Source organism: Leptopilina boulardi, unplaced genomic scaffold (assembly GCF_019393585.1).
Source record: "Leptopilina boulardi isolate dan_hultmark-lab unplaced genomic scaffold, ZJU_Lbou_2.1 LbouV2_366, whole genome shotgun sequence".
Taxonomy (NCBI): Eukaryota; Metazoa; Arthropoda; class Insecta; order Hymenoptera; family Figitidae; genus Leptopilina; species Leptopilina boulardi.
Genome location: NW_026137936.1, coordinates 1,111,981 through 1,133,836, shown reverse-complemented (window position 1 = coordinate 1,133,836; position 21,856 = coordinate 1,111,981). Strand labels below are relative to the sequence as shown.

The 21,856-nt window shown below is 27.6% G+C and overlaps 1 protein-coding gene and 1 long non-coding RNA gene across 2 annotated transcripts in view; one reads left to right on the top strand and one right to left on the bottom strand.

The window, feature by feature from the left end:
• The window catches only part of LOC127286934 (meiotic recombination protein W68), a 100,386-nt gene that overhangs the window by 27,978 nt on the left and 50,552 nt on the right, over positions 1–21,856 (top strand). The gene's annotated exons all lie outside the window — the stretch shown is intronic.
• LOC127286956 (uncharacterized) lies at positions 1,836–4,185 on the bottom strand. Its single transcript, XR_007843813.1, has 3 exons — positions 3,944–4,185; positions 3,177–3,336; positions 1,836–2,712 (listed from the first exon to the last, which is right to left on the bottom strand). It is a non-coding gene; the product is annotated as an uncharacterized LOC127286956 (long non-coding RNA).

Below are 21,856 nucleotides of genomic sequence, written 5' to 3'. Positions count from 1 at the left end.
ATTGTTGATAAATTATAATAAATTTATCACAGTTTTTAATATGAATAGAAATAATTTTTTATACATTAAAACCTTAATTTTCAGTGAAAAATTTGTTAATTAAATAATTAATGTAGAAAAGTGATTTTATGAAACAAGATCTCTATTATTTATTTATTTTTGAAATATTAATTGGACACAATACATTTTATTTTGAACTGTCACTTTTCAAACAGTTTGAAGATGCGCGCAACAAAACAAAATGAAACTATAAAAATCTTTTTTACAGCATAAATTTGTTTCATTTTGAGAGGAATAATTTCAATCATAGAAAAAAAAATCTTAAATGCAAATGAATAAATTCAATCAAAGAGAAAATATTAAAAGTTATCATTTAATAAAAATATTCTCAAATAAAGAAGAAAAATCCTCCTTTTTGTAGATGAATATTCGTATATTGAAAATAAAATGTAAAAGTAATTTATGAGCGGAATTTTCTTCTCATTTGGAGATTTTATTTTTTTCGGTGTGAAATTCTATATTAAATGAAAATTCTAATAATTGATATTTAGAACTTATTTATGTGTTCCGATGTATCTTATAAGATGTCTTCTTTTTACAGTGCAATTGAAAATATAGGATTCCTTTCATCTCTTAAAATAAGCCATCATTTGTTCGGTGACTGTAAAAAATATCTAATTTCTTTATAAAATTTATTTAAATTAAGGTTCAATAGAGTCTGAATTTTATATGCTTCGTAAATATATAATACTAAATTTTGACTCTATTTAGTCAAACTATTAAGAGTCCTCAAAGATTCGTTTAGTTCCGGAACATTATTTACTTGGAATATAATACAAATACCGGTGGTACAAATGAACGGAATTAAGGGGCTTTTAGAAGTACGTACATGTCGAATAGAATGGCAAGGGTAGATAACTTTCGGGGGATCTTTTGAGGGTGGAGAGTTGTGGAGAGTTGTTGAAGAAAACATGTGAGGGGTGATCTTTGATTGGTGTGGGAAGATTCAATGTCACTTAAAGCATTACCCTGACTATGAATTTTCCATCTGAGAAATCACCTTTTATTCTTTTTTGTATGAAAGATACAATTCATATTTCTACACTAAACTCGAGAGAAATGTTTTATTTGAAACGAACGTATTATACTGTTTTTTTTCTTTTATATAAACACTTTATTTAACAAGAATTTATTAGATTTTAATAAAACTGTTGGTTTATTTTCAATAATTTTTTTAAATGTTGAATTAACCAATTTGATTTATTGAATCAAATATGCTTGCATTGAAAAAAAATATATATGTAGTAAGAAATTTTTATAAGTATAGAGTAGAAATTTTAATAAATATGTTACAATTTAGGGAAAATATGTCAAAATGAAAAAAAAATTGGTATAAGAAAATATTAAATCTCAGAAAAGAGTAATTATAATTATTAAAAATTGTTCGTAAATATTTACTAAGATCTGAAATACATTTATTAAAGATTGAAATTTTCAGAACACTTTTTATGTCCATATTTTTGAAACGTTTTCCCTAAATTGTAAAATATTTACTAAAATTTCTACTATCCTTTTTGAAATTTCTCAAATATTTTCTTTCAGTGTATAGTTAACGAAGCTGAAGTACGCAACGTTTATATAAACGATTTTTAAAGAAATAATTTTTTAAAATGAAAAATTCTATAATTTTTTGCCTAAAAAATATTTTTTTATAATTTGTTGATTAATGAAAACTACAAGAAATATTTTTTAGGCAAAAAATTATAGAATTTTTCATTTTAAAAAATTATTTCTTTAAAACTCGTTTATATAAACGTTGCGTACTTCAGCTTCTTTATAGTTAAGTCAATGCATTTATTATAGATTAACTGACTAACCGAATTTGTAACAGAGATACCTTCTTAAATTTTATATACAATTTTTAATGTTATAATTTATAAAAGCTTTATTCATTTTTTTAAATTTTATATTTATAAAATTTAGTCGATCAACGAAAAGACATTGCGATCTAGCTGACCAGATCATATTATATATACTTATATGTAGATTAATGGGAGATTATTTCGGGAGTATATCAAAGCCTGTTTATCTAACGGGTGTCATAAACATACCCCTCGTGACCTCTCGGTGTCTATTGTTTCGGTGAACATACAAAGCCACAAAGCAGTTTCTCTTCATCGTGTGCGTTAGACACCTATTAATGCAAACACGCTCACACTTATCTAGAAATCATAGGAAAGTTAAGCCAGTTGATTCAGGATGTTTCCAGAGTTTGGTTGTAAGATGTTTATCTTGTGGCGATGATGAGGTTAAGCGTTCCAATGCTGTGATGTGTGCTTCCATTTTATACACGGACAGATATATTAGTAAGTCCACCTATAGTAGAGCGATTTATGCCCCGTACCTATAAAAATTTAGGATTTAACTAGGTTTAATTAAACCAATTAAAAGTCTGCCCTAAGTTGTAATGTACACCGAATTATAAAGTGACGTTTTCTCCCTCTCTTTAATTTCTTTAGTTATGCCTATTGCACTTTCAGTCTAAATTTTTAGATGTATCACTGTTTTTTTTTTATTTTTTTTTTTATTTTGATATATATCTGTCTCTGACACTTTCCATTTTTGGTAATTTTCATCCTTCTTCATCTTCCTTTTAACTGGAAATGCCTTTCATATAATTGATGTAATGAGTTAGAATTAGAATGCCTGGAACTGAAAAAAATGTAATTATCTCAATTAATAAAAATGAACGTCAAAAGAATCTTTAAATTCAAAAAATACATTTTTTTCTAAATTTAAGAAGTATTTTTGAAAAATTCTAGCAATTTTTCTGAAAGCTTTCAGTAACCTTTTAAAAAGCTCTTGTAACACTTCATATAGGAAACTTGCAGCAATCTTTCACAGCAAGCTTTCCGAAATCATTCGCATTAAGTTTGCAGCAATTTTTCATGGCAAGTTTACAACAACCTTTCACGGAAAGTTTGCTATGGATGGGATATTTTGCTATTTTAGAAAAGCTTGCGGCAAGCTTGACAAGCTTGCATGGTAAGTTTGCAGCAACCTCCCGTGTGCTATCTGAGATGTTTTTAATTTCTTTGGTGTATTACGTAATTTTAGTGCGGCTATTCTGATCAAAACATTTTTATTGTCTTAAAATACTGTTTAAATACACTTACTTAAACAGAATAATCATAATTTATTGTCTGAGATTTGTTTTTATTTATAGTTTTGAGTTTAAATTTTCTTCTTCGTAGATTCCAGGAAACCAACATTTCCAATAAGTTCCTCCCAGTGCCTGTATTTTCTTAACAGTCATATTCCGTGGATAACATAAAACTGAAAGAATAATTTTTTTCTTTCAATGTTACATTTAGGGACATTTAAATCATCATTATTGTACGATTTAAAATGTTAATTGTCAATAGTACAATAGTGAATGATACACATTTTTTTTCTCGGAATTTACTTAAAACTTTTGGTTTTGAAAAATATGCACACGAAGAAAAATGGAAAAACGAATAAAGTATAACTTTTACTGTACTTTAAAAGTAAAACCGTAATTGCACAGAAAAAACCTTGTCTCATTTTTGATGCAAATCAAAATGAGCCAATGCTAAACGACATAGACAGTGGCGCCACCAACCTGGTTCATTTTTGTTGCACATCAAAATGAGCCGCCTACACGGCTCATTCTGAGTTTAGTTTTTTTCTGTGTGTCCGCAGTTTCTCCGCATATCTATCAATTTTTACTCCAAAAATAGTAAAATTTACTATTCCAGGAGTAAATTTTACTATTTCTAGAGTAAAAATTGACAGAAATGCGCAGAAACTGCGGACAGTTCAGGTTTTACTTTTAAAGTAGTAAAAATTACTTTATTCATTTTTCCATTTTTCTTCGTGCATTAAATTTGTTTTTTTTTTAAATTATTATCATTCAACTTACTTTGAGCATCGTTTCTTGTTGGAAATATTAATTTTCTCTGCTCCTGACTCCAGACATAAAATATAAAACAAAACAACGAAATTATTTTTATATAGTACATTTTGTAGTCTTGTAAATTTAATTTAATTCGTTTATTTACAAATAAGGAAATTAAATAATAATTAAATTATTGAAATTTTTTAATTGTTTAATAAATATAAAATTATTCTAATATAAGATTAAAGCTGCACTTTACACTTTGCAGTCAGTCGTCTAACTAAATATTTTTCCTCGAAAGAACTGCTTAAGAATAACATTCTTTGTACATAATATTGTTCGCAAACAGGTTGTTAACTTTATGGTAAACAATCTCATAATTTTATGAGTATTGACAACCCACTTATTAAACAGAGACCTCGTCCACTACTATTCACGTTAGACGTTTCTTTTTTAGCCTCGACCTGTGATTGATTTATCTAGTCAGACAGTTATAAGTATAGTCATGCAGAAAATTCAAAGAGATGCACGTCTGAAGTGATTTTCAAACGGGAAAATTATTTTTCCCCTCAATTTATTCGTTATATGAACTGATAAAGCTTTTTTTATTTGCTTACTTTTAGTATGTGATTATGGTTTTTGAATGTAACAAAAGGAATAAAATCCCTAATGTATATAGAATTTGTTTTAATTCTTTTTAATTGATTTATTAATTTAATATAATTGAAAATTTTGGTTCATATATTTTTACAAAGTTAATCAACATTTTGGCGAGTTTAAATTTATTAATTTCAAAAATATTTTTTAAATTATCAAGATCTATTTTATATAATTCTCAGTACATATAAATAAATTGAACATTATTATCATGACAGAGACTTTTATATGAAATTGTATAATTAGGATGGCGCTTATGGAATTCATTGTTTGCCATATGTTGAAGAATTGAACCCCAATAAAAAGATGGAATCCACTCAGCGTAGAGAATTTATTCACGAGCCCGCTTTAATTTGTTTAACTGCCGTGTCGAAACTGTATCGAAGGACACTTTGTAATGTTTAAAAAGGGGCAAAAATTATGAGCTTCGTTCTTCTTCCTCATTGTCGGTGCCACTTTTTGATCGCACCCTTCCAGACTACTTTAAATGACACTCGACAAAAAACAATAAAGACTGCTCAATCTTTTCAAAACCCTTTCTTCTTCTCAAGAGTCTGTTTAATATTTTTTTCAAGGCGCTAAGAACTTATACATCTCCCTTAGAAAATTTATTCTTTTATTTAAAAAAAAATACTTGACAAGATTTATAAATTGTCCTTTTTTTGTTTCTTTTTTCTTGCAGTGTTTAAAGAATTTGATCTTGAGTTATCATTGTATTTTATTTGTTAAAATTGTGATTGTTTTAAAATTATCATTAATTGGTTGTGATTTTTTATATTTTTTAGATCAATTGACATTCATTTGTAAATTTCAGTTTTACTGATTCTTCGATATCATTTATTTGAATCAGAGTTCCGTAAAAGTGTACTTTGTTTCATTCATTCTTATTTATTTCGAAGGTCATTGATCTTGAAATTAAGAAGATTGAGTTAATGGCATTTATAATATCACCGAGAGTTTTTTTTTAAGTATACGCTTATAGACCTTAATTCTTAATCTCCGAAATTTTTGTCTAAATTTAATGTTAGTTTTTATACTTTAATTTCAACTAATTATTTATTTTATTACTTCTAATAGTAATAATTAATATTATCTAAGGAAAAATTGTTTATTTGACATTTTCTGTGCCTCGTTTGTCGTCCATCAATTCACATTAGGAAGTTTTATAATTTCTTTTATCCAACGTTGACACGATCAATATAATGAGTGAGAATTGAGTTAGTCCGAGTTTCGTGTACATATTAATTTAAGTTGAGGGTTAATAAATGAGAGACGATGCCACATTAAGAGGTGAATCATTAGGTTAACGTTTGAGATCTTCACTCTTTCCAGCCACGCTCGTAATAATTATCTTCTCACTGCGTTTAGATGGGGTAGATTTTTCAAGATACGGTGCGGTGCTCTGTCGCTCTCAATTACGATAGTATAACTATATATATAATTGTCCCTCTTTGCCTTCTTAAAAAAAAAAAATTCAGGATTTTTTCCATCATTTGTGTTCATTATATAAATGACGTTAAATGGACATTTTTATTTTATTCATAATAATAATAATAATAATAAATTTCAACTTTAAATAAATAAAAATTTTATTTTACATTTATATTTCATATACTTATAATTAAATTAGAATAAATTAATTTACAAATTAAGGAGGATGGTGACCGTAACATAATTTAACCGTAACCTATAGTTAGGTATATACAATGTTCAGAAAAAATTATGTTAAGTTAAAATGTTTTGTTCAAAAATTATAAAGAATACAAATTTTATATATGAAAAAATTACTATTGTAGAGAATGTTTAAATATGTAAAATAAGCTATTGTTTATAAAAATTTGATGATAATGGTTCATTGAAACGTTTAAGAGGAATTTGGCGAATTTTTGAGACGATTTTGAAAATTGAATATCCCTATATTGATCGACCAAATAATTAGCAACTTATCAGATTTCATATAAAGTGCAATTTAGTACCATACTGTTGATCGTTACGTTACCCCTTTTTCTCCATATGTCGTAAATACCTCAGACACGTGTAATTTATGCTCACTTTAAAAGCTCGACACCACATTACATCCATAAATGCTGAATTTAAAAGGTATTACTAAAAATTTACACTTTGCATCAAAAAGTATTCAAAATTCAATATAAAAGCTGAAACTTAACGTTCGTAACATTAGAAAAATAGTTATTTTTAGTACAACTCCGATATTATTGAAGCTATATTATAACCAAAGGTGTTTATAGCTTTTATAATAAAATTCGTATTAGGTACCTACTAATTTTTTTGGTTTAGAATTGACAAATTTTGTTATATTATTTATTTACTTTTATCATTGATACTCACTAAATATCAATAAATACACAATTTAAAAGCATAAAGTTTATAAAATTGTATTTTTTTGGCGTGAAAAGTAATATTTTTTATTTACGTTGTTGAATTCACAGAAATTTTATTTAAAAAAGAAACTCTTTCATATTTTACACTAATTACAGCGCAATGTGGGTGAAGGTATATACGAGCAAACTGATCAAGGGGGGGTCTAAATATATAGTAACACCAGTTGCACGACGACATAATCGCTGCAATTACGTATGGAAATTTCTGATTCATCAAACTATTTAGAGACCATCACATTTTACCACGTTGCCTTCACGGTTCACCGCCCACGGATCCCTAAATTTTTTTGAAGATTGTTAGATACGTAAACTTATTACTGTCAGTTAATCGCAGACGAATATATCCGATCCATCAAATGCGTATATATATATATATATATATATATATATATATATATATATATATAGAAACGACACAAAATTGAATGACACTCTTTTATATAATATATATACAACTTGTAAGATGACGCTATATATAGTATTTTTCTATTCGGCAATAGAATACCGAAAATTGATTGGTTTAAATCTTTATAGATCCCTTGAAAAATACACAACTCTCCGCATTGTGTTGGTTCAATGACACCATGTGAAATTTTTCTCTAAGTCAGATAAACTTTTGAAGCTTTCAAATATTTTTTTAATATTAATACAACAAAAACTGCAAAATTTCTCGTGTGAAATTTTATTATTTAATTAAAACTTTCCTGAGGCGAAATTTAAGGTCTACTTTTCTAGGAGTAAAGTAGAGTTAAACAGACCCTCTTTAGCTGCCTGGAATGTGCGCAAATTTCCCTTTGTTCCACGTTTGGATTCAAAGTAGGGCATAAAAATTGATTAAATAATTGAAAATTTTGAAATTGCTCTAAATCTATTAATTTTTTTACAACGCTTCAAAATCGAACTAGACCCTTTTTAGCTTGCTCAACCAGTCTTTTATCAGCATGTGATTGTTAGGTCCACAATGTTAATTTTTTTGATCACAACGTTTATGATCAACTATTTTTAAAGAATTTTTTTTTTTTTTTAATTAAAAATTCCATGAATTTTTGGCTGGAAGATATTTCTTACAATGTTTATTGATAAAAAAAATTATAAAAATATTTGTTTAGATAAAAAATTTTATAATTTTCCGTTTTAAAAAATATAATTTGTTTTCTAATTGTTGATCATAAACGTTGTGGACTTTAGCATCGACTAACAATCGTATGTTGTTAAGACCTACTTTGAATCTGAATTTATAGGATCTGTTAGGTTTTAGTATTTTGTTTTCAAATTTTAGGGTCTAGAAGTATAAGTACAAAAAATCATTCATAACTTTCAATAACTATAGACCCTAATTTACGCCTTTTCATGGAAGTAAGTGAAATTTCCGCTGATGTTTTTTGAAGTCAATAAAGTACGTCGCGTCAGTTTTTTTTAACCAAAATGTAAAATTTTCTTGAAGTTAAGATATAATTCTAATAATAAAATTCCATCCACATGAAATTTAAACTAATGAATTTTAGGAAATATTCATAATATGCGCGTCTCCTTTTGTTTCTTAACAGACGGAATTCAATTTCATTATTCTTCGAGATTAGATTGAATTTATATTATATATATATTCGTAAGATGAGTATTGTCAATGGTAAATATTTAATTCCAAGACGTACAAGTTTGTTTTTACGGAGAATAACAACTGCATGTGAAATGTGCGCCGAAGAAATTCTTATATGTCTCCTGAACCATTATCGCAAGGAGAGTTCCTCGAGCTCTCCTGAAGGAGCGATGGTGCATCAATAGAAAGATGATCTTAAGCAATTCAAAAGGGGTCCAAGTTCTTTTGTGCCAAAGCATGTCTGTCGCGATGCCGAGTACGGTTGTGGTTTTGGGTTACCGTCACCGTGTGTGGCGCCTCAGGTGTCTTCGATCTTTTCATAGGCAAATTTATACACACAATTCATAGTGCTTTCATAGGCGTTTACTTCAACGCTTCTCTTATTCTTTTCACTGGACCCATTCCTAAAGAGAAAAGTCTCGACCCTTAACAATTCATGCATTACTAAACAGAAATGTTACTTTTTGTCATTCTTATGAAAATATCTATATATTAATTCAAATAACTTAATAAGAATATGTTGTCATGAATAGGGCAATTATTTTTTGTATATCCTTTTTAATTGTATTTATTGAATTATATATATTTACAATTTAAGAATATTTTCATTTAAGTGAAATCTCGTTTAACCCTTTCAGGGGCAGTGGGACGTATACGTCCCACCTTTTTTGTTGTTGTATTTTTGGTATTTCCGGCATATTTATCTAATAATAATCATATATTTCTTATTTTTAGATTCTAAGGATATAATATAACGAATCTATAATATTGTTTATGAATAATTTATTATTGTTAACTTAATATTATTCCATCAATCTGAAAAATATGCATTTTTTTAATAATTAATTCAGCTATTTGTAAACGCGAAGTGCTACGACTTTGAAAATCTTTACTCGGGGGTTTTTGGGGTCCCTGATTACGAATCTGAGGTCAGTTTTTCAAAATTCAAAATGGCGGATCCAATATGGCGGACGACTTTTTAAAAATATAATGCAATTTGTATGAAACTCGTTACTCGGGGGTTTTCGGGGTTGCTGATTACGAATCAGATGTCAGTTTTTTAAAATTCAAAATGGCGGATCCGACATTTTGAATTTTGAAAAACGGGCATTAAATTCGTAATCAGCGACCCCGAAAACCCCCGAGTAACAAGTTTCAAGCGAATATATTGAATTTTAAAAAAAATGTCCGCCATATTGGATTCGCCATTTTGAATTTTTAAAATTTGCAAAATCTGACCTCGGATTTGTATTCAGCGACCCAAAAAACGTATAAATACGTAATGAAACAAAAATTTGTATGCTTAGAATAATGTGCCCCTGAAAGGGTTAATGGAATTTAGAGAGTTTCTGTAAATAATTAGTAACATTATTTTCGTTTTATATAATATAAACGTGAGTGATTAGAATAATGATATATACAGTTATTTAGGTACATATAAATTTTTTACCGGATGTAAATGTATGCTTGATATTTGCAATTCTTCAGGAAAAATTTTATGATTAGAGATATCACCAATCTTTAGTACATTTTATTTATGTGAGCAGGTGAAACACGAAGTTACAAATGATAATGACTGAAACAAATACATGATGATTATAACATACGGGTCGATTATCTCCGACGGACTTTCCATATTGTATTTTAACATTTTTACTCTAGTCAAAGTGATCCATTGATAGATGATATGTCAGTCATTTACCTACTATAGTTGCATTATATATGTATATTATTTAAATTGCGGTTTAGAAAGTCATGAAATCTTTCTTGATTTTGTAACATTCAAGGCACAATGTACTTTTTACATTTATAGAAATTATTGTTCTAATCGGTTGTTTTCTATATGTATGTTTGGTTTAATTTTTTTGAAATATATTTGTAAATAAATTTACAAAAAAAGTTATGAAGTAAATTAATATACATTGGATGATTGTTACTTGCATTTAGATATTTTGCAAGTAACATTAGTCGATGACTAATGGACTTAAGGGACGATTAACTCCGTCTGGTACATTTATAGCGTCATCAAAGCACCATTTAGAATCATAAACGCGAGGAGGGTCCTGGCAAATGCCGTCATGCTAACCCTATGGTGTTATTCCCTCATCCCTTCTCTTATTAACACACTTTAGACCCCACGCGTATACATTGCTGAACATTTTATTATAGAATGCTACATTACTATACACATAAAATGGGTTTGCTTTTAAAAAAATCTATTTTTGATATATTACCTAAACAATTTTACTATAACCTCAACATTATTTTATAAAAATCCTACTAAATTTGCATAACCATATTATAAATAGAGGATACATTAAAAAAAAAACAGGTATTTGTTAACTAAAAAGAAAAGAAAATAAGCAGTATTTGAAAGTGAATTAGGATAGAGAAAAAAGCAGAAAATTTTCTCACAATTTTGAATAAGGAAAAAGATTCAAAAGCTAAAAAGAATATATATATATATACTTCTGAATAGTATTGAATAGTGTGAAAAAGTGACTATGCCACATCTCATTCAGTATTATAATGGAATTGTACGTATAGTATCAATCGGTTTTCTTTTTTGATTTTTTTATATTTGTATAGACAACTTGAAAAGTTATGGTGTTTATTTTTTTTCTAGATTCATACGCACTCAAAATATGATTGGAGATGTAATGATTTAGAAAATAAGCAGAGTTTATCAATGTCAATTGTTGAGAGAAAGAAAAAAAAGTAAATACAATTTTATTATTTTCATTTTCAAAAGTCAATGAGACGTAAAAATCGTATTGTAAAAAAAGTGTACCTATGACTATATATATATAAATGTAGGGGTCAATCGGAATGTTAAATATTTTCATGAAGGGTCCACTGCCAACCCTCTTATTATAATCCGGAACTGTTTAATGGCATCAGCCACTTATTTTCAAACCTGCATATTTGGTACAATATGGTTTCAATAATAATCATTATCTACGGTCCTGCAGCATCATCATCATCATCACTGGGGGGTGGTCATATTCTTATCTATTAGGGTCTCTTCTATATGCACAAATTTGATCAAAATGAACCTCTGTCATTGAACTAATTGGCTATGGTTATATTCGTCATAGATAGATTCTAAATCAAAATAGTAATTCTTTTTGATAATAATTTATTTGTTAATAATTCCTTTCTTTCAAATATTCACTTGTTCAATATAAAGGAAATAATCTTATAACTGTTATATGAATGGTATATACATCTTGATAAATTCAATAAATTTTCAAAAGCAGCTGCTTTTTATCGTTAATTTATAAAATATCGTTAGGTTTATTGAACGATGCACTATAAGTGTAATTTAAGAATTAAAAAAAAAGTGGAAAATCTATTTTTGTTTTTCCTATTTATAGCAGATGTACTTGAGCACCTGTCGAAACATGCTAGCTAACGCAAACTGCTGCAAATGCACGAAGAATCATCGTGTGCGACAGAGTTGAAGTGGTTTTCTGATTCGCAGGTGTCATGATTTTTCTCATTTTGCACCTTCTGATATGTTTAAAAAAAAAAAAAATAGTTTTTGAAAAAACTTTCAATATTAATAGCCGCGGCGGTTAACCGGCTTTTTAACAATTTTTGTGCGATTATGTCTTATTTTGACCTCCAATCATTTTTTAAATGATAGATCTACAATTCTATATTGAAGGAAATATTGCTAATTTTAAAATAATTATTATGCCTATAGTATATGTTGTAAATATAAAACATAATGTATATTATATTTTATATTCACAAAGATTGTTATTTCTGGTTAAATAATTATCGAAGTTATCACTTGGTGAAAGTTAAATATATTGAAAATTGAAAGTAAATCAATCAGTCCAAGTCAGGTTCAAACAAAAGACACAATATTTTAAGTTGTACTTTAGCTGTATTGCGTCGAAACATTAAAATATTGTGTCTTTTGTTTAAACCTGACTTGGACTGATTGATTTACTCTCATTCTTCAATTATTTCGCAGGTTATTACTATTTGAGAGAATTAAGGACATATACGAGATGTGACGAGAAATCAATTATTTAAATTTAAACTTGTTTATAGCTGTATATAGGCAAATCGATTCCTCTTACTTTCATGCATTGAGGATATTTTTTTCGGCGTAGATTTGTATTTTTGTTCTATATATATATTCTTTCGTTTCTCAATTTATTTGCGCACGTTAATCGAAGCTATACAAAAATAAATTTAAATAATTGATTTCTCGTCACATCTCGTATGTCCTTAATTCTCAAATTCGAACATTCTATTGTTTGTCGTTTTTAAGGTTTTTTGTGAGTTATGTAAAATCGATAGGTCGTAAATGCAAATAAGAAAATAATTCTTCGTTTATATCATTTAGTAAATGGTTTATATTTTCAAATTGAATTTGATCACTAGGGTGAAAAAAGTAATTATTATTTTAACATTTACATTAATTATTAATTCATAAAGAATTAATGATGTATGGTTCAGAAAGTTTATTATGCGATATGAAAGTGGATAAATAATATATATATATATATATATATGTAAAAAGCACTCTAACCCTTTAATATCACGATTAAGAATAAAAAAAAACATGAGGCTAAACGACAGGGAGGGGTTGAATGCGCATACGCGTGACGCGTGCACGCAGACGCAGGAATTGAACAGATAGACAGAAGCAACCCCACGCGCGTCCCTCTGGTATTTAACGTGTATTGGGTTTCACACAATAAAGCGCTTTGTGGAGTATCCGCTTACCCAGAGCACTACGTACGCGTGCCAAAATGAAAAAACCGCAAAACGGCACGGTCTTTTGTACAATTTTACACCCCAAGACAATTTTTACAGACTGGACCTTCACTCTTTTCTTCTATACTATATGTTCATTCCTTTAGATTTTTCTCTACTCCGAATTGCTCTTCTACTGATATGTTTTGATATATTAATATCGAAAGACATAAATAAGCTCCTAAAAAAATCTCACTATTTAACATTTTCTTTTGACAGTATTTTATTAGGTAGAATTTTCTTTTAGTCGAATTTTCATTTCTTCGAATTATTATTTGACGAAATTTTCTATTTATTAAATAAATTATAAATTTAATAGAGTTTTTTTATGGCTAAATTCGACATATCCTAAATTCTCTATAGTCCAGTAAATGTTTTCATTTAATAGCATTTTTATTTACTCCAATTCAAAGTTAACTGAATTTTTATGGACATGAAGATTGGTCAATTTTAAAATTCGAACCGAAATCTTTCTTTTGGATGGTTATTTTTGTAGAAACGAAAGTTTTGTTAAACAAAAATTCAGTTCGTTTTAAATTAAAAATTCTGCTAAATAAAAATTATATTAACAAAATGAAAATTTGGTGAACTATAGAGAATCTGATACAAAAGATTTTGACAAATCCCTAATTTTTCTTTGTGTCGCTATATATAATACGCAAATCAGTACGCTAAAGATAAGTTGCCAGAAAAGTTGTTATCGAATTCAAATCTAGGTTTCGTATTACAGACCCTGGAAAATAGAGTCAGGACCCTTCACGTAACACCTTTGGCTTAAACCTTTTTCTCCTTGACAGATGTTACATTTCTAAAGTCAAATTGAAAAAAAAAAAAATAATTTGTAAACTGCAAAAAATAATTTAATAATGTTATGAAACGTCGGTGAATATCACATTTATGATCAACGATTGAAAAAAAATATTTTTCATTTGGAAAATAATAAATAATTTTTTGTCTGTACAAATTTTTTATTTGTTGATCGAGAAAAGTTTGAAAAAGTTTTTTCAGACAAAATGTTATTATAATTTGTACAAAAAAATATTTTTTCTTCTAAACCGTTGATCATAAATGTTTTAAAACTTGACCGACGTGTTGTGAATTATATATTATAGATAATTCTATTGAAAATAACAAAATATTGTATTTTTAGTTTATTAAAATTTATTTTTATTAAAGAGTAATTTAATACAAAGAAAATTAAATATAGACATGAGTGATAAATATAAATTGTAAGATAGAAAATTTTTAAGGGGGGTAGATCAAGTCCTTAGATTAGAAGGAAATTCTATCTTTTATTTTGAGCACGTGCAGCGAAAGCTGCTCCTATATTATATAGTCTTCTTTAACATAAATATAAATCTGCTCGATACACCTGGACCTTTTGGTAAACCGCGAATAGTTATTCTGTTATTATTAGTACCTATTGTGACTATTCCCTAATAAAAGAGTAAAACTTTTGGCGTAAAAAAAAGTTGTAAACTGCTCTGTAAAATTTAATTGATTCTTAAGTTATAAATTTTTGAAGTGATGTAAACAAATTTTGTGTCTGAACCAATGGATTGCTAATATCGAATTTATACTAATATTTTAAAGTATGGAAATTAGTCATGGAAAAATTGAATTTAATTCGTAAGTTTCTATACTGGTATGACATATCTAAAATAATAAAGGCACTAAAATTAATTTTTTAGAATTTTCATTCGATAGAATTTCATTACTTAGAATTTACTTTTAGATGAATTTTTATTTTTTCCAATTATTATTAAACAGAAATTCCGCTGAACCAAATTTCTATATTACAGAATTATTATTGAAACTAATTTTTGTATTACAGAATTTTTATTTCATCGAATTTGAATTTGACAGAATTATTTTCTCGAATTTTCATTAAACAGAATAGTCATTTGAATGGATTTTTATTTTACAGAAAGAATATTAGAAATAATTCTTTTCTAGCCGGAATTTACATTTGAGAGAATTCTTAAAACGTCTAATTTCGATTTTATAGAACATTCATTTGTCCGAAAAATTTGGGCGCAAATTTTAAAATTTACCAATCTGAATAATAAGTTATCAACAAAATTATGATTGGTTTATTTTAAAATGTGCGCCTAAATTTTTCTGCCAGATATTTATTCTGCCAAATAAAAGTTCTGCAAAATAAAAATTCAACGTTTTAAAGATTCTGTAAAATGAAAATTCGACTGGAAAAAAATTCTTTCTGAAAAATAAAATTTCATTTAAATAACTATTCTGTCTAATGAAAATTCGAGCAAATAATAATTCTGTCAAAATTCAAATTCAATTAAAGGAAAAAATCTATAAAAATTAAAATTATGGAAATGGAATCCTTATACTATTTTTGAGTTCTCCGCAAAATTTTAGCTCAATCTATCAAATAATTCTAATAAATTAATTTTAAAGCTTATTCATGCGTCTCTTTTTTTATATTAGATTTTTTGTGTTTTGTTTCTCTCTATAGAGAAATCGATTTGCTTCAAAGAAATACATGGAAGCTAATATGTTAATAAGAATTTTCTGTAAAAACTTACTATAGGGATGGAAAATATAATAATCAAAGTTTACTCTAACAAATTATCTAGACAAATCTCGTAGGTATATATAAATTAAAATATATGCTATGTCTGAAATTTATCTATTTTAACTTTTATTTTGGCTCAAATAATTAATCTTGATTCTGAGAATCTTCATCTTGGATCAGAGTATCTTCATCTAAAATCTTATTTTTCCAAAATCATCATATGACGCACGCCATGTACTCCTCTCTCGAGAAGAAAGCCCACCTGTATAGTATACCTTGAGGAGGGAGAAAAAATAAATAAAAGAAAGCAGCGGAGGGTCTCGCCAAAAAAACCACAAAAACGCATCGTGGTTTGGAAAAGTTTAGCCATAGTGTTTTAGGTGTTTAGAATTATTCGGTATATATAATATATATTTTACGGTTGCATATACATATATTTTTATCGCTTGGTAACCGGTGACACTGAGGCAGGTGGTGTTACAGGGTCTAGTGTGGTAGTCTATTTGCATTGTCTGTTCGAGCGTTACTGTCGTTCATACGATATTATATGTGGTGTCATTTGTGCGCGTGTTAAGATTGTATTTGTGCATTTGAAACACGTCACACGTCGAGAATCGCACCATGCGGGCTCATTACTGGCACGAGCCAAGACGCGCGCGAGCAACTACCGATACGGAGTACATGCATTTATGTTCGCGCACCTAGCTTACGCTTCAAACCGCATTAGATAGCACTGGCATATATATGTACTCTTTCTCCGTTAAATTGTTTAACCCAAGTGTAGTACCTATACACATTAAAAAAAAATGTCTCTTTCAACTATACATATGAGTGATTCTCCACGAAGCGTACAATTCCATGTCCCTTGTATTTTTTTAAGAAATAAATTGTACATATTGTAATGAATTCAACTTGAAAAAGTAACTTAAGTGTTTACAAACAAAATTGCCTATAGCCACTTTAATTTATAAAATTAAATATTATTTTTAAAATGAAAATCAATGAGCCAAACCATCATGGTGAAGCCAGTACCCCGTGTCATTAAATAAGAACAAGATGGGGGTCCCTTTTTATAAAAGAAGTTTATGTTCATTTCATGAACATTTTGCTTCCTCATTGCGCAAAGCAAAAGATTTGCTAATAATTTATATACATATTATTTTTAAAATATGATAAATGATTTCAAAAAATATACCTTTTCTTTTTTTTTATTAAAATCGATTTTTTGAAAAAAAGTAAAAAAAAATTTTTTTTTAGGGGGTACTTTCTAAAATTGTTGTGTTCATTTTGAGATATTAATGTGACAAATGTACATACCGAATTTTAGCCAAATCCGTTAAAACGTATTAACGATATCGTGTTCACAAAAACTTTTTTAACTAAAATATGAATTTTTGAATTTTGAATTTTTTAATTTATTCTTTAAATTTCAATGAAATATAAACTTTATATATACCAATCGATTCGTCTTGATATGAGGAATACGATTTTACTATGTATTGCTTTTAATTTTGCTTTCAATAAATTTTTTCGATTAAAATCGATTTTTTTGAAACAATGACAAAAAAATTTTTTTTGTGGGTATTTTCTAAAATCATTGTGTCCATTTTGAGATATTGATGTGACAAATATACGTACCAAATTTTAGCCAAATCCGTTAAAACGTATTAAAGTTATCGTGTTCACAAGAAAATGGATCCACACACACACACATACACACACACACACACACACACACAAACACACATACATACATCCAGACAATTGATCAGGGACTTATATATGACATTTATAAATAGAAAAAAATTTGTTTGGTGCATTTCTAATAATTTCATAATTTGAAGGACTACATAGCTTCCTCCAGAGGAAGCAATAAATATTTTTTGCATTATACAATAATAAAAATAATTATTGGTAACAGTTTTTTATTGTCCAAGTTTGTAGAATTCAGAAAAAAAATTGATTGTTAAAAAAATTTATTTATTTTATCTTTTTTCGATGTTAATTCTTGTTCTCAGTTTTGTGCGTCATGGGGAAGCTTTTTAATGAAACTGAATTATTTCATAAAAATCAAAACAAAATTTATTTATAGCAGAAGTAATAATTAACTCCCCCCAAGTAGATTCGTTATTTCGTAATATTAATTTTTTTTTTTTACATCTTTAAAATGAAAAAACCACTAACCTTGAAAATTATAATTTAATTTTTTTAAATTTAAAAAAAATATATTTTTAACAATAGCAATAACTAAATTGTACGCTACGTAAATAATCACTCATATATATATACATTTCTTTAGACAATATAGCACAAAGCTTAACAATCAGCTGGTATTTAAATAAAGAGAAAAAAATTATTTTCATTACAAAAAATTACAAAAAAGAATGAAAGATAACGACCAAATATGAACCATAAAAAATAATCATAAAATAATACCACAACCACATTTTTTTCCTTCTTTCATCACCTGACAGACATCAGAAAAAGACTGACAGTAGAAAAAGTCGGATATAAAAATTAAGGAAAAAAATGAAATATTCTTTTTGATTATTTAATAGCCCTTTGACGCAAAATACTGTTTTGAATTTTTTCTTCATTGCGTCTAACTTTTTTGATTTTTAAGATTAATTGTTGGAATATATTTTTTTTATTTTAATTCAGAAAATTTCTGATTTCAAAAAATAGTATATTTAGCCAATAAATATTCATTATTTTTAGAGAAAAAAAATCTTAAATTGTCATAAAACTTGGATTTTTCAAAAATGCTGGAGTGGGATTACGAATAGCAACAGCGCTACGAAGTAGTGATTTGAAGCTACATTAGTTATAAAAATTATGGATTCAGGTTAAATTTCTTCAAATAATCAAAATGTTTAATCAAATAATTTTTTGTAAATTATTTTATATAAAAGTAACAGTTGGCAAACATAAAGTTAAAGAATTGTTTCCACTTTCGTGTAGTATTGGTTTGCTACGTAGATAAAATTTTTTAGGAAATTGACATGAATTCTATGTCAAAGGTCTTATCCAGTGGGGTTATGTTTATATTCTCTTTGGAATTACGATCTTGCAGTTTAAGATTTGAAGAAACTGTCAACTCTATTTTATTTTGGACATCATTTAGAACAAATTTCACTAAAAATATGTAAGTTTTTAACCCTAAATAGTGAAAAGCAATCGTTATTCGTAATCCCATACAGAAAAAAATTTCACGCTCTCTAAATCTGAATAAGTGAAATTTCACTTAAAATGTGTCAAAAGTCTTCCACGTAGAAAAATAAGTGTATATGCACTTTTAAATAAGTGGTTTTCACTCAAAAATAAGTGAAGTTTCACTTATTTTTAAGTGCATATACACTTATTTTTCTACGTGGAAGACTTTTGACACATTTTAAGTGAAATTTCACTTATTCAGATTTAGAGAGCGATGAGAACGAGCTATTTGGGAATATAATTAATATGAAAGAACGAAACATCCAACGCTATAGCTGCGTGAATAAGTTTCACCGCAGTAGCCGAAAGTTTAGCCAATTCGGCTATAGTGGATTTAGAGTTCAATCTTTCTGGTCAGCCAATTTGGCAATACAAAATATCGCTGGTTCATTTTTGACGAAATGTTTAATTTGTTATGGCGAAAAAATTCTCAGATGCAGTTGTACTTTTTTCCGTGCACTACTGATTTCTGTGTTTTATTTTTGATCATGCAGTTTCTGACAATAAAGAAAAAAAAAGTAGTGTTCTTTCCATAAAAAATTCATGCTTTAAAGGGTTAAATGAAGAAAAAATTATACGTCAGAATTGAAAAATTGTAAAAGATATTGAAATAAGAACCAACGCTCTTATATTTTAATTCAATTTCACATTAAATTAATAGCATAGCATTTTATTTTAATACCTTACAATTTGTCTGTGTGCAAGTACGAAATATTATATATACCTATATACAGGGTGTTCAAAAAGTATGGAAACTTGCAAATATATCGAAAAGTACGCATTTTCATGTTACTTCATATTTCACTGTTGTGTCCCGGGCCCAATGTTTTGAGTTCAAAAATGTAGATCTTTTTTGTTGGGAAAAACTTTTGTGTTGAATATTTTTCACGAAAATGCGTACTTTTTGTGATATTTGCAAGTTTCCATACTTTTTGAACAACCTGTATATATATATATATATATATATATTTATCATTTAAACAAGTTTTCAGTTTCACTGAAGATTGATCCTTAAAATCAACTGTTTGTTTTTTTCTTCTTTCTTTATATACTTAAAACTCATGTTTTTTCAATACACTAATTTTTAAAAACAACTTGACCGTCCCGAAATGTTGATCTCTTTATATACACTTAACGAAAACTTGATTTCGCATAGCTGTTTAATATTTTTTTGAACCATACCCATACTTACGATAATTTGCGCAAACCTTTCATATATATAAAGGAAGTGTGCTAATAATACCTTATACATTGGTAGCTGTAAAACCTTAACTCTTAATATGTATTTACATTCTTGTACTTTAGCTTCTTGTATTATAAGTAAAATGCTTTTCAGGACTGTAAATCATGCCTGGATATTTATCGCGTGATCTTAGTGTCGCTTCGCGAAAGCTGGTTACAACAAATAGGAATAAGAATATCAACAGAGGATAATTAAACTGCTTTAGTTAGTGAGATTTTTTTGTCTTTTTTTTTTTGTTTTGGTTCTCTCAAAACATTTGCATTTTGAAAATGAGAGATATATTCATGAACATAAATAATAAGTCGTAGCCGCCAGGAAAATTTCCCTTAATTATTCTCTGAAGCTATTTTCTAATAACAATAATACATATGGTCATTAATTTTTCTTTGTAAAACCGTAGAATATTTAAATAATTAATTATTATATAATAATAATTGTCTATTCAGGGACGCAAGAATCTTTCTGTTAAATGAATATTAGAACAATTAGGATGTATAGTTTATATGCCAATTAGGTAAAAAGTTAATACTGTTATAAATATTAATTCGAGACAATGGTATTTATAGCGAGTGAGATTTCGATGAAATGAAATTTCGGTTAAATAAAATATCTGAAAAATAAAAATTAGAACGAATTAATCATCGATAAAACGAAAATTAGTTTAAAAAATAGTCCTAACTAATATAAATTATGATAACTGGTGATTCGGCTAAGTGAATTTCGGTTAATTGCCATTAGGTCAAATGGGATTTGTGGAAGATTCATGCGTTCCATTTATTCACACTAAAAAAAAAGTTTGATTTCAACCTATTTTTGAGGCTGAATTCAAGCGTGTAAACGGAGTCAGTCCAACTAGACAAAGACAAACTTAATGCAAAATACATAGGCTGAATTAAGGTAACGCGGTTTTAGACTTTGTTTTACTGTATTCCGCGTTGGAATAAATTGTTGGTATTTTGTTTTTATAATTATCGTAGAAAATTGTAAGGTACTCTCTAAATCTGAATAAGTGAAATTTCACTTAGAATATTTCAAAAGCCTTCCACGTAGAAAAATAAATATGCACTTAAAAATAACTGATTTTCACTCAAAAATAAGTAAAGTTTCACTTATTTTTAAGTGCATGTACATACTTATGTTTCTGCGTGGAAGACTTTTAAAACATTCTACTCTCTAAATCTGAATTAGTAAAAACGAATTAGTAAAAACTCACTAATTCAAATTAGTAAACATTTTTACTAATTCAGATTTAAAGAGTAAGTGAAATTTCACTTATTCAGATTTAGAGAGTACATATATATGTATATAAATAAAATGCGTAAGTAAATAAAGTCTTTACTATTATTGTTAATATTGTAATTATTATGAATAAATATACTATTACCATACGTGTTTATGATGAATAGTTTAAGAATGCAAATTTTTATATATATAGTATAGAAGCTGGGCATAATTTAAAATCTATGTTTATCGCTTTAATCAATAAAGTTCATGTTTTCAATATATA